This window comes from Talpa occidentalis, unplaced genomic scaffold (genome assembly GCF_014898055.3).
Source record: "Talpa occidentalis isolate TD23 unplaced genomic scaffold, MPIMG_talOcc4v2.1 talOcc4.11, whole genome shotgun sequence".
NCBI classification, from domain to species: domain Eukaryota; kingdom Metazoa; phylum Chordata; class Mammalia; order Eulipotyphla; family Talpidae; genus Talpa; species Talpa occidentalis.
Genome location: NW_023601104.1, coordinates 62,068,552 through 62,083,483, shown reverse-complemented (window position 1 = coordinate 62,083,483; position 14,932 = coordinate 62,068,552). Strand labels below are relative to the sequence as shown.

Here is a 14,932-nt window from a genome sequence, read left to right as displayed (position 1 = left end):
TAAGCCTTCCTTTTCTGTTTGCACAGACATCAGAGGACCCATTTTCAAGTAAAGTGTACTCTGGTCACTGCAGAATGCTAATGAGTGGGTATAATTAAAAAGAGAGTAGTAAGTGTTGACAAGGATGTGCAGAACAGTAACCCTATTGTACTACTATACTTATAAGCCTTTATTTTTTACCTTGAAAAATAATTTGGCAGTTTCTTAAGTTAAACCTATCATCCCACCCAACAATTTTGCTCTTAGGAATCTACCCAAGACAAATGAAAATATCCACATAAAGATATGAATGTGAATGTTTATAACATTATTTATATAATATATATAAATATATAATATATAAATATATTATAAATATTATATATAAATATATATTATATATATTTTACATCATTGCTCATATTTAAACAATGTTTGCTTCCCGCCCCCCTCCTCAGGTGTAGTCCCCATAGAATTTCCCTCACCAATGCACCCGTACACCATCACCACAGTCCCCTGTTATAGCATTATTTCTTATAGCAAAGACTGAAAATAATTCAAATGTCTACCAATTGGCACATGGACAATAGAATGCTATTGACCAATAAAAGATAAACTACTGATATGGGTTACAATATAGATGTAATTTCAATACATTATGTTTAAGTAAAAGAAGTCAGATGCAAAAAAACATTGTATAATTTCATTTAAATGTCTAGAAAAGGTAAATCTAAGAAACAAAAAGCATATTGGTGGTTGTCTGAGCCTGGGGTTAGGAACAGAGACTAAAAACAGGCATAAAAGATCTTTTGGGGATGTTGGAAATGGTCTCACACTGTGGTGATGATTATACAACTTACAAATTTCTGTAAAAGTCATTAAATTGTACACTTACAGTACATTTTATGATGTCATTTAAATCTCAATAGTTGTTCAAAAAAAAAAGTTTATTGTGTAATTCATGAGATGATCCCCATGTCAAAAGCATTCAGTGATTGTGGAAAATATAATCAAGCTGTGTTCTTGGAAATAGGCACACATCTATTTTTCAGCTCAAACAGTCATTATTTTGTAACTGTAATGATTAACAACCCAAATGTTCCAGCTATCCAACTGGGTAAGGCATGGGGCAGTAAACTAAGGGGAGAAACAGGGGTGAGTGATGGCAAGAAAAAGAGAATGCACAGAGAGAAGATAAGCAGGCCAGAAGCTACTTCTAATCTTCAACATCAGGAATGGAGATCGCAGGGGACCTGTGTGATCTAATGTTTTGAGAACTAGGACAGACCACCCATTTCCTGCTAGGATCCACTGTTAGTCTTGCTCCACCGTCTCCCACTCCTGCTTCTTCATGGTTTCAAACCTCGCCTGAGCTGTGCTTGTCCATCTATCAGCCCCTCAGTCATCTGTGCACCAGAGTGTCCTATGTATCTAGACCTGCAGAAGTGTCTTCACCCCTACATGAGTAAATCAATCCAAGGAAAACCCTACCTTTCATTTTCCCCAATTATTTATAAAGCTTCTTTCTAGTTCTCATACATAAACATATACCTAAGAAGCTAAGATTATTAATTTGCAATTTATATTATTGAAGAAAATGGATGTGGGTGAGATACTTAAAGAATAGTGAAGTTATTTCAGAACTTGATAAATTAATAATTCTCTCATTTACCCAGAGTAAAATTATCAAGAGAAAGAAAACACAGTTATCATGCAACTAAATGTGATACATTCCTAATACTGATGGCTACAATCCTATAGGCATGTAAAATAATCAGAAATTCTGTGACTCAAGTAAATATCAGATAATGTGATGTACAGTACTTGAAGTGAAAGTCTATTAACACCTTATTAAAACTGAAAATAACCTCTCAAACCTATCTGCAGAGCCATGTAATTTGCATTTTTAATTATATCGATTTTTCCCTATAAGAAGCTTATACTACTTTACAAATAATATTTAATAACTATTGAATTTTTGTGATGTTCCAGGTATCTTATTTAATCTTCAGCATGACCCTATGAGGTAGGAACAATAATTAACTCCATTTTACAGAAGAGGAAAAGTAAGAAATAAAGAGGTTCTCTACTCAAACAGCATGATAACTGATAAGTGCCACAACCAGAATTCAAACCCAAGTCTCTGACCCCACAGCCAGTGTCTTCAGTCATCACACTATACGTCTAAATAGACCCAATGATAATAAATATCTTGCAAAAATTGTCACTCTCATTTTTACAAATGGGTAAGTCCTAAGGGGAAGAGAATAGGATGCATTCAAGGATAGGCAAGTCTGTTCTTCATAGATTTCCATCCATGGGCCATATGGGCCTCATCCTCTTTTTAAATTGTTCACCAGGGTCATAAGACTTTGTTGAATAAGATTCTCATGTTTTTCAGAGTACTCACCTGAATTCTGGCTATAGATTCTCCAGACTGTCAGAACATTTCCGACTCTTCATTTGGTGGAAATCACTGGGAGAGCTGAAAATAAAAGGACCATTGGGTTTTAGGTTAGAGCTAATCAAATAGCAATTTTGTTTGGTTTACATTTAATGCAGAGATTTTGGCATCTGTTCCACTGAAGAAAAGACAGAAGATATGGATCAAGAACATTGTCACATATTGGAGACATGCATATATTTTAAGTACCTAAACCTAATTACTTGACTCAAAGTAAATCACATCAAGTTCTTTTAAAATCTTTCTTTGGCATGTTTCAGAATGTCTGTCTTCCTAATCTGACATCAGGCGAGAGTAGCAGAGAAGACTGACAAATCCTGAGAATGGAATGAATGTGATACAAAGGAATATGATGTGCATCCTTTCATTATGACGATGTGGTTGCTGCAACTTTAATGTTAGAAAACCGCAGTCCTGACCCTGATGTTGATACCTAAAACGTCACAGAGGCACACATGTAATACACTGCAGCTTTTCCCACTTTCTCTCTCGAGTTCACTGAACATGAGTTCAAATAATGTTACTCAACAATTTTTGTTTGCCATCGCAAGAGAAATCTCAAAGACTTTAATCTGTTTGGCAAATGAATGTAAAATAGAATAATTATTGTCCAAGTCTTGGTACATAACCAATAACAACTTCAATTTATTAGCAAATCTAATATGTGGAAGGCACTGTACTTGGCATTTCATATTATTATTTATTACATAATCCTAATAACTTGGCACATTAGATATTCTGATTAACAGGACCAAAAAAAAAAAAAAAAAAAAACTAGAGCCAAGGGAGTTTAGAAAATTCTGTCTGGCTCAAAATTCATGTGCTTTCCAACATGCTATCTTGCCTTTCATCAAGCCTTGGAGTACCACCAAGGGTTAGATGATTTTTCTGGTGACTTGAGCAAACATTCATGGGTTGCTTATTTAATACCTACCATTAAATAACCTAGGATATAACAGCCTCCCAAAATAAGACATGAACCTTGTTTTCCAGGAACTCATAACTGAGTAAATGGAAAAGGATCACAATTAAATTCTAAAGAATGATTTTTGACTTAAGTGCCAGGGGGCATTAGAGAAAGAAACTGGTATAAGCTGACAAGAATGGGGGACCTCTCCTCAAAATGTAACCTCACTGAGTCTGCTAGAAGACACGGTTTGGATAAACAGAGAGGGAGGAACACTCTAGAAAGACCTGGAACTAGGAATAAACATGTAAAGAAGACTGAGGACACCCACCTCACTGGTATGATGCAGTATGTGCTAAAGAGCAAAAAAAGATATGAATGCTATAGTGATTTCTCCTGTGGCAGTTCAGTGTCAAACTAAAGAAATTTATTTTAGTCAGGGTCCAGGAAATACTTACTATCCACATACTATCATGAAGAGAAGTATGCTTTGTTTTTTTACTATTACTAAAGGAAGAAATAAGGAAGGGAAACCTCAGAACATTAATGGAACCCCGATAGGCCTAGGAATCCGAATTTCCAGTTTGTTTTCAGTCACTTAGTCTCTGAAAATAGGACAGATTATTGAACCACTTCTGAATTAGTTCCAGCTAAGTGGGAAACATATATAACCACTCCCCAATACACACACACACACACACACATACACACACACACTCATCCCATTCTAAATATGCAGACTGTTGGAAGTTAAATACCAAGCATCCAAGGTACTTACTTGGGTAATGAAAGTGCTCCCAAAGTGCCCCATGTCACAACCTACCTCACAGTTCTGACTATGCTGGAACACTTTGGGTGGTAAATGATATTGTTTTAAAATCATGATGAAGTTGACATCTTGTAGTTTATAACAGGAGAGATAGTGTTAACTTTCTCTATAGTCTTCAAACATAGTTTCTGGATACATTGTAACTTTTTAGTGTCATTACAATTTTCCTGTTACCTGAACAACTTGGGAAAACTTCCAATGTGCTTAATTACACGATTTTTAATTTGTGCAAGATTGGGATGAGCAGTTATTTTAGGGAATTTTAAGAAGGCAAGTTAACCTTCCAGACAAATTATCCCAAGCTCCCTTAGCTCTAATTTGGACTTTAAAAATTCATTTTACTAACTTGCTGAAGATTTGGTTTAGCTATTTCAGCGCTGCAGTTTAGAAGGCCATGTGAAAAACATACCTCGGGGCTCTTGGGCTGCACTAAACACAGCTCCAGAATCTGTTCAAATCCACTGGCTAAACAGTGACTAGCAGAGACCATCTTATTAAAAAAAAAGAAAGAAAGAAAGAAAGATAGAGCCAAAGGACAAGACAAATACCTTCCACGAAAGAAAAAGACACCCATAAAAACCAGCCCTAGGAATTCGCCTTACTTTTAGGAAGGCAGCATCCTAAGAGACAGGAATGAAAGACTCTGGAGGTAGGGAAGATCCGGAAATTGGAGAGTCCAGTTTATCCTTTTATAAATCACTCAGGGTCTCCCAGATCCTCGAAATTTTCTTTCATCCCAATTCCCCATCTCATGTTCCCAATAAGGGCTACAGTTTCTAAATTGAGAAACACCAGAATAAGGTTCATAGGAAATTCTTTGAATCTATTTCCAGAGCCACTACACCCTAGTACTTGCCTTATAAATGCTCTACTGTGCCTTGTTGTCTTCATTCATTTGTTCATTTATTCACCATTTATTGAATGTCTGCTACAACTATAGTAGGTCTTTGAAAATGTAATTTCAGCCTATGTTTTTCATTACAATATTGAAAAGCAAAATCAATTCCTAGTCTAGGCCACTGTCTGTGTAGTTTTGCATATTCTCTCAAGTCTGCATGGGTTTTTCTGGATACTCAGGTTTCCTCCCACCCCAAAGATGTGCATGTTAGGTTCACCAGTGTGTCTCAGTTGTCCTGGTCTGCATGAGTGTAGGTGTGTGTGAGCATGCCCCTTACCCCGTCCAGGGCTGGTTCCTGCCATGCACCCTGAATTGTCAGGATAGACTCCAGCCGACCTCGACTCTGCACTGTAATTACTGGGTTGGAAAATGAATGAATACAAATTATTTTTTAATATTAGAAGTGTTTGGGGTCTTTATTTAGAAGTTTGGTTATGTTTTTGTGACCAGAAATATTCTATTGGAACTTAACTCTTATTTATATCAATTAGCTTGTGGTAGAAACGGTTTCTTTATACATCATTTTGCTTCAACGTGCAGTAATCAAGAATCTATTGATAATGTTAAGTGAGGACTTGCAGTGTAGTAAACACAGATTGCTCTTAGTTCAGTGGAGGAGACAGATAAGCCAGTAGAACTTGATGGTATAGCATAGAGTGCTGTGATGCAGCCAGGAGCTAAGTGCTTATGTTGGTGGAAGGAGGACAGCAGTGGTCAGGAAGTTCTTCCAGGAAACTCATATTTGAGAGTACTTGGAGGCATAAGGAGGATGAGTCCAGATGGAGAAGATGGTAAGAGGCATTCCCGTGGGGGAAACAGCATAAGAGAATGTGTGTGACTTTTAAAAAATGGTGAAAGGTAACAGGGCTGCAAGAAGACTAAGTGATTTTTAGAATTAGAGCTTTCAGAGTCACTAGCCAGGGATCTAGTTTTCATACACTAATGAATTTGAGTGTTGGACTCGTAGAATTCAGGAGCCTATTTAAGAGGACTGCCTTGATTGGCAGTCAGAAAACTGGATGGCAGATTGGTTTCAAATTCATTAACTCTTTGAGAGAGAGCATCTGTAGTGCATCCAGTCAGTGACAAAACAAGAACATCTCATGTCATTTCTTGAAGTATGAACAGGAAATCCACCAAGATAATTTTTGTGTGGCTTTGTTTTAGCAAATGCCTATTCCTTTCTCACATTCATCCATCTAAAGATCCTTCACATTTGTGTAAAGATCAACTGATTTTAAAATTTGATCTCCTATTTTTTTGAGAAGCATGTATTATTTATTTTCATTGTATATTCAAGAAAATCCAGGATCTTTTGAAAAATGGCAAAGCTACAATGAGTCAGTACAGAGAATGAATTATATTGAAGGATCCCAAAGGCTTGGCTTTGGATGGATGTTTAGGGTACTGGGACCAGGAGCAAATACTCTGGAACATGAGACGACAGTATGCAAATAGGGGATTGGACATTAGCAAAAGTTGGGTTAGAGACTGACACAGAACGAAACTCTAGAATAGGAAATAACTCCACCAGTTCCTACTATGAAAGAACTTGAAGCTCATAATTATACAATGAACCATTTTCTTCTATATTTCTCCCTCTAACCAATAGCTGAGTCCAAACTACAGCTACCACTTTTCTTTCATCTTTGACCCTTAGTTCCAGCTAGAAGATTGATTTTCTTCTCTATATCTGGCCTTAGAAATCATTTTATACTAATTTCATTAATATTGATATATTGAGGGGAAGAAATAGCCTGAATTATACTCCATCGGGTGATACAGATCTCAACTTCTTGAAACAAGCTGTCCCACCTAAATAGGCACCCCTACCATAATGTGTGGAACCTGAGGCTTGTGTAATTTAGGGGAAGTTAAGAGGGTAAAGAGAATGATGCTCTTTAAAAAAAAGAATTAAAAAATGAAGTATCTAAAACTAAGTACAAAAGCAAATATTTAGGAAATAAATCACAACAGGTAACTGAAGCTTGAAGATTTGGGGCTTCTCCTTAAATATCTTCAGGGAAGTTACCAGTCATGCTTACACTGAAATGTTTCTTAATTGCAGAATGGTTTTTGCTCCACACCTACAACATCCTGCAAATCCTGGCCACTCCTGTCATTCACAGAGACTCATGCAAGTAAGGGACCTTAGTAGATGCTTCATTGGCTACATGGTTCAGCCAGATGTGGTATGACTGAAGAAAGTTGCAAGAGAATAACTAAATATATGTCCTTGGTTTTCCAGAAAGTCCTAGTTATGCCTGTTATTCTTGTTTAAATTTTAATAATTCCCTTTCCATTCTGAAAAAAGCAGTCCCAGTTTGCATGATAAATTACATGGTCCCCCTATTTATGTTAAACCTCTGTGACCACATAAAGTTGGACCCAAATAAGAAGCTTTGGTTCTAACTTTAGCATCTTCATTGTCTTTCTGTAACAGCTGGGTCTGGTAGAATCTGTTTCCCCATCTTACTTTAAAGAGAGGGTAATCACATTGACCTACTTCTAGAAGGTGGTAAGAAAGTTTCCTATTGCATGTTTATCTTTTCAAAAGTCATTGCTTTGGTATTATATAAATAAGAATTTTTAGAAATTAGTCACTGATATATAAGGCTGCTTTCATTTAGAGATGTAAGAATCTATAATAACATCTAATCCAGTAGATTATGCTTTCATGAGGATCCACCCATGTTCTTGAATAATCTACAGGGTGGAACAGCAGGACATACAGGCTTAGTTAAAACGACCTCTGGGTGCTGGTCCTTTGGGTGAACATTGCATCTGAATGTAAATGTTTACTGACTGTAAATGTGTCACAGGGGTCAATTCATCACTATTAGAGAAAGACCAGCAGAAAAGTGAGCTGAAGAACTCCCCACCCCTCCCAACACACACACAGCGCCTCATGGGCAGGTTAACACACCACTTCAGAGTCTTTGAGTCATAATGTCAGGCGCAAATAACCAGGCTTATTTTTCTGCCAAAGTCACATGTGATGTTGAGGTAACATCAAAAAGTTAAGGTTTAAAAGGCAGTTTCCTGTTAGTGCTGATTTGGGCACATAAACAGTGGCGTGGTTAAATGCCACTCTGTGTTTAAAGTAATTATGCCTCAGACCTGGAATGTGGTGATGTGAAAGCCCCATTGCAGCAAAGTTGATTCTATCAGCAAACTCTGCCAACTCAGCTGGCCCCGGATGCTGCTTCTCCCCAAATCTGCTACTTCCTACTTGGGACTACCTCTGGGAAAGTCAAAACTTGAAGACTAATATGGGTGCGCTGCCTAGCTCCCTTAGGTTGGTATCAGCTTGCAACCAATACAATGTCTGGAGCATGGTGGGGGGCTATAGCAGTTGTGGTCAGCTTGGTTCAGTGGAACCCATAGAAAATAGCTGATGCCCATAGGAGCAATAGTGGCCTGGTCTTTGCCTGACCCTGTTTTCCCAGATCCTGCTGGGGCTGGACAGTCACTGCTCAGCAAAATAGAGAAAGGCTGGGAAGAGTGACATGCCTAGATGTGAAGAGGTGATGTCTCTTTGTGCCTGGCTTCAGAATGCTGGCTTAGTGGGTCCAGGCAAATGTCTAACTGGCAAAGTCTGACTCTGTCCTAAATAGAAGGACATAGGGCCTGTTAAATCCATTTTCACTTTGGAATCATACATTTTTCAGGGAAATCTCCCCCCATATCTAGACATCAATCCCCAACCAAGTGCCAAATGAAGGCACTTCTCTTGTGTTTGAAGAGAATCATTTCTCTTTATCCTTACAGAATGAATTTCCTTCATAAATCATTGCTGGCAACTAGATTTGTGCTAATTAGCTGCCCTTGATGGATTTATTTCACCAGTTGTAAATTTTAAAGGAGATGTTCTGAGGCCAACTTACAAGTAGCATTCACAGAACAAGTTGAGTAGAGATCAGTTTTATGTGACTTTGTTCCACAGTGTCAAGCCAGTTCCCACAGGGTTTGAACACATAGTTCCCACTGAAGAACCAGGAAGGTCTCATAGAGACCACCCAGTTCAGTCAGTTCATAGCTGACAAGCAAGGGACTTGGGATTCTTGAAGATGAATTAACTTGCCCAATCATACAGCAATTTGCAGGTCACCTCTGAAAGTGGAAAGGGAATGAGTAGCACTATTGTCTACAGGGGAAATACTTATTTGTCTTCTGTGACAAAGTGAATACAGTTGTCATAAGCAAAGACCTTGTCTATTTTTCTTAAGTTCACCTTTCTTTTCACCTTATAACTTGCTTTCATGGGGGAATGTCATATCCTAAAGAAAACACATGGATAGTTCAGATATTGCAAAAAAATATGCAAAGTAACTGACATAGATTTGTAGCTACAGTGGACCAGCTGTTGGACAGTAAGCAGCACCCCAAACATTTGGTCTGATCTGTGTCCTAAGTACCAGTCCTAAACTGCCCATAAGCTATAAATCTTTCTGCCCTAAGTCTGGAATATTCTGACTCCCTGTATATCTCTGACATTTGAAGAATAATAAGGAGGGTTCTGTGAGGAGGGATGTTTGTTTTATGGGGTATTTAGGAAGAAATCATTCTTGTCATATTATGACAACTCTTCTAAATGATACCTTTTCTTTATCTATTGCCTCAGCTGTATTAGAAGTGAAAGTAGGGGCCTCCCCGGTGGCGCAGCGGTTGAGCGCTGGGTTGGGAAGCTGCCGGCAGTCTCTGCAGCGCCGGTTCAATCCCCGGCTGCTCCCCGGCCTCGGGAGGAGGGTCCCACATGGCGCGCAGACCTCTCCTGCCGCCCGCTGCTCCCCTCAGCAGTGTACTTCAGTCCTTCTGCCTGCTCTGCTCCCCGCTCTGGCTCTGGTGAATTCTCTCTCCCTCCCGCGCTTCTAACTGTACCCAGTGCATGTATGTATCAATCAATCAATCAATAAATAAATCTTAAAAAAAAAAAAAAAAAAAAAAAAAAAAGAAGTGAAAGTAAGGATTTTCTTTTCATTCTCTTCTCTTTTCCTCCCTCCTACTCTTTTTCTGCTCTCTCTCCCTTTCTTCCCCTTTCTGTTTACCCTGCTTGTCCTCTTCTTCCTCCTGTTCCACCTTCTTCATCACACCTAGAAATCTAACCATATTATTTAATGAATATTCACTCACAATAACGCCTTTGGAAAGGATACCATATCAGTTGATTACTTGTTGATCCCTGGCCTCCTGTGCATTGATTTAATATAATTGCTTCTTCCTATTCTCAGTTTTCATATAGATACTATGAATATCGATGTTTTAACATTAATACAAGAAGACCATTCATTTCACAGAATCAGGAACAGGTAGTTTTAGTCAGAACTTCTGTTATGAGAAATTTTTACCTTGTATACAGAGCTATAATTTCTATAGTTAAGTTTAGATGATGGCAAAAAAAGAAGTTAAGGAGGCTTTAAAGCACCAGATGATTGATGATATTTCACAGCCAATCATATTAAAATCTTTTAACATAGGGAGTTTAAGAATCATCTGGACTTCCTTAGTATTATAATTTTATTTTATGTATTAAATAGATGTTATATACATTTATGAATTTATAATAGATGCATATCGGGCCTCCCTGTTGGCACAGTGGTTGAGCGCTGGGTTGCGAAGCTGCCCGCAGCCTCTGCAGCACAGGTTCAATCCCCGGCTGCCCCCCGGCCACTGGAGGAGGGTCCCACATGGTGCCCACATGGCGCGCAGACCTCTCCTGCCGCTGCTCCCCTCAGCATTGTACTTCGGTCCTTCTGCCTGCTCTGCTCCCAGCTCTGGCTCTGGTGAATTCTCTCACCCTCCCGCGCTTCTGACTGTACCCAGTGCTTCTATAAATAAATAAATAAATCTTTAAATATATATATATATATATAAATAGATATATATCTATTTATATCTACATCAGATGAAACTGTCATTTCTTCAGAAAATAGACACCATAATTGTGTTATAATAATTATTTACTGACTGTAATGGATTGAAATAATTTGCATTTCAATTAAACGACTCTGAAAACAAATCATAAGCAATCATCTTCACCACTTAAACCTGTTCCTCCTACAGGTTTCCACATTTCCCCTGGTGGCTACACTAACTCCTTCACATACCAGACCAGAGACCTGGGAGTGATTCTCCACATCTCTCAGTCTTACCCTTCAACATTTGATCTGTCACCACATCCTGTCAATTTCACTTGCACAATATATTTTGACTCTGCCCGTTTCTCCCATCTCCATTTCTCCCATTCTTCCCAAGGCGCCATCATTTCTTTGCTGGACCACCAGCAACAGCCTCCTAACTGGTCTCTCTTCCACACTTGCTTCTCTCCCATCTGTTGTGCTCACAGCAACCAGAGTGGCCTTTTAAAGACGCAAACACAGGCAAGCTGCACTCTGATTCCAAATTCCTCAACATAGGACTAACCCTTTCCCCTTGGTTCCCTAAACCCCAGCTGTCTTTGCCCTTCAATTAGTATGTAAAATGATCTGGAACATGTCTTCCTTCTCCCTTCTACTCTCGCCCCCCAAGACACTGGCTAGTAGTTTCTTTTCTTCCTCAGGCAATTCTTAAAAAAACATGTAAATCGTCAGAAAAGTTTTGTACCCAGACTAATGTAGTTATTGTTAATCTCAAACATAAGATTTATCTTTTTCTTTTGAAACTCACTAATGTGAGCTTTTGTATATTTAAGTATTATATATTAAAGTATTATATTAGTATATATAATTAACTTTTGCAGACTCTATGTTCCATGAGGGCAGACATCACTTATGATCTGGCTCCATGCAGGCATACAGTAAATGTCCAGAAGCACTTGTGAATAAATGGGCCACCTTTATTATCCATTTGTACATGGCATATTTTTATTTTAAAGTACATGAGTGTTGTAATGATATTATTCCTCTTTTACAGATAATAAAATAGGATTAAGAAGAAAACTGGGCCTCCCTGGTGTTGCAAGGGGTTAGGTCTCAGCACTATCAAGCTATTGGCAGCCAGTGCATCAGAAGTTCAATCTTGGGCCAGGGAGCAACCCAAATGGCACAGCAGACCTCTCCTGTCTCCCCCCGCTGCTCCCCTCAGCAGTGTATTTCAGTAGATCAGCCTGTTCTGCTCCCCACTGTCTCTGGCGAATCCTCTCACCTCCCCACACCTGTGGCCTATACCCCAGCTCTTACATGCATGCATAAATAAAAAATTTGGAAAAAGAAGAGCACTAAGTTGGGAATGGTGGGTTAATCTCAAATTCAGAGTTGACTGATACTCATCATTACATCACCATCACTATCATTATCTACATTTATTGCTCTAATATGCCAATAGTGTCTCAATTGTATTAATTCATTTTCCCTGTCATTGTCCTGTGAAGTAGATCTTTTTTTTTTTTTTTTTAAGGAAATGGCTATACACACAGGTTCGGTATTTGCCCAAGGTCACAAACTTATAGCTGTACCATTATAAATGTTTCTTACATGAGAAGTGCCTATCCACCCAGTCATCTCACTGAAGTGCTGACCAAGCTGTACCCAGCAGGTTTACATATAAAGGAACACTGCAGGTAGGTGATTTCTGGTTTCTCTTGTCATTGTGTTCTTTCTTCTCTATCACCTGCACTGCTTTCCCCCTTCTCTTTCCATATCCTTCCCTTCCTCTTTCCTTCCCTTCCCCTCTTTTCACTCCCCCTAGTTATTTAGTACCAAAGCTTCTGATAGAGCCACTTTCCTGTGAGGCCATCATACCCAAGGTCAGTGTTCCAGCATTCCAAAGGTAAAAATGTGTGTGGAGAGCAGGGAACTCTGCCAGGACAATGACTCACTGTGTACATGCAAAACGGTTCAATAATAGGTCACTGCCTGAGCAACAAGCAACTCTGCCTGTCCCCGTGGAAAATAGGGGCTAACGCACAGCACTCCTGTGATTTGGGAGAAGCTTTCTGTGACAAATGGGAACGGCATACCCATCATAAACCATGTCCTGGTTTTTATTTCATGAACATGATTGGTGGTTTTCAAAAAGGGATGGGCATGAAATGAGTTCCTGACATGTCATGCCAAACATATTTATAGTGAGTGTGTACAGTCACCTCTGGGTTATTCAGCAATTAGTTATATAAATGGTGAAGTATCTGGTCTCCTTGCTTCTCCCAGTGGTTTGTTTACTTGGTGTCTGTTTGGTTTTGTTTTGGGGTCCATAATTCCTGTTAATAAGCATAGCACCAGCAGAAATTTAGGATTATGATAGAATTAAACTAAACTACTCCCTACCTCATTTTCTTCCAACCTCAGCCCACACTTCGTGGAAAAGACCTGTCTTTTCTCTCATGCCTCAGTTGTCTGTAAACTCCTCCTCTGGAATGGTTCCACAACCAACCTCCGTTGCTGGTATAACACGGCTGCTGAGGGAAAGAACTCAGTCCTGGCTGACTGGGGCTCTCATAAATTGATGGTCTTAAGACTCACCTGGTCTATAAGTTACCTCATAATGATTTTGCTCATCCTCAGCTTCCTTTTCCATTCTCAACAGTTGTTCCAAACCTCTTCACTACTTTCCTAAATCCCCTTATCCTTGTCTGAGCCAATAGTTCTTAACCTTAGCAATCCAGTCAAATCATGCCAGGACTTTATTTATTTATTTATTTTAAGGTTTATTTATTTATTTATTTATACAAGCACTGGGTACAGTCAGAAGCGCAGGAGGGTGAGAGAATTCACCAGAGCCAGAGCGGGGAGCAGAGCAGGCAGAAGGACCGAAGTACACTGCTGAGGGGAGCAGCGGGCGGCAGGAGAGGTCTGCGCGCCATGTGGGACCCTCCTCCGGTGGCCAGGGAGCAGCTGGGGATCGAACCGCGCCGCAGAGGCTGCGGGCAGCTTTGCAACCCAGCGCTCAACTGCTGCACCACCGGGGAGGCTCGATAGGACTTTAAAAACAAAAAAACTCCAAGGCCTAGGCTAAATATGTTAGATTTTCTAGCATGAAGCCAAGCATTCTATGTATTTTTAAAGCTCGCAGATGATTCCAGTGCACAGCCAATGATAAACATCTCGGAGTCTCCCTGGTGGGGCAGGGGTTGAAGTCTCAGTGCTGTCAGGCTATTGTCAGCCACTGCGGCATGAGTTCCATCCCTGGCCAGGGAGCTGACCCACATGGCATAGCAGACCTCTCTTGTCTTGACCACTGCTCCCCTCAGCAGTTGATTTCACTCAATTTGTCTGTTCTGCTCCCCATTCTCTCTGGTGAGTTCTCTCAGTCCCCACACCTCTGGCCTACACCCCAGTTCTTGTATGCATAAATAAATTTAAAAAGTTAATCTTTTTTTTTTTTAAAAAGGGATAGGGCCTCCCTGGTGGCACAGGTGGTTTAGCACAGCGCTGTGAAGCTATTCGCAGCCTCTGCAGTGCCAGTTTGAGCTCCGCCGGCCTCGGAGCAACCCACATGGCGAGCAGACCTCTCGCTGCTCCCCTCAGCAGTGTATTTCATTAGTCTGCCTGTTCTGTTCCCCGCTCTGTCTCTGGTGAATCCTCTCACCCACCCGCGCATCTGGCCCCAGCTCTGTACAAATAAAATAAATCTTTAAAAATAAATAAATAAAAGGGATAAACATCTCCACTTCCTGTCTACCCCTAAGCTTTTCTACACACACTCTTGTCCTTCCTTTCCAAGGGGGTTAATACACCTGTCTTTATTTTAGAACAATATTTCAAACTATGGCCTCTATGTCCAAGTCTTCCAAGACCTGCCTGTATTTCTAATCTCTTCCTCTCTACTGGAACTTGCCTTCAGACTACAAGCAAGATTAAGTCTCCCCCATCTTTAAAAAGATATACCTGAAGCTTGTCAATTCTTTGTCTTCAGCCT

General features: G+C 39.7%; 1 protein-coding gene across 2 annotated transcripts in view; it reads right to left on the bottom strand.

Moving 5' to 3' along the window:
* Nucleotides 1-14,932, bottom strand: part of FRMD6 (FERM domain containing 6) — a 136,465-nt gene that overhangs the window by 119,881 nt on the left and 1,652 nt on the right. Inside the window, exon 2 of one of the 2 annotated variants that reach the window (XM_054690358.1) lies at nucleotides 2,390-2,464. The gene's annotated coding sequence lies outside the window, so the exon portion shown is untranslated. Of the gene's footprint in view, nucleotides 1-2,389; nucleotides 2,469-14,932 lie in introns of those variants that run through there. The other variant, XM_054690359.1, reaches the window with a different exon arrangement.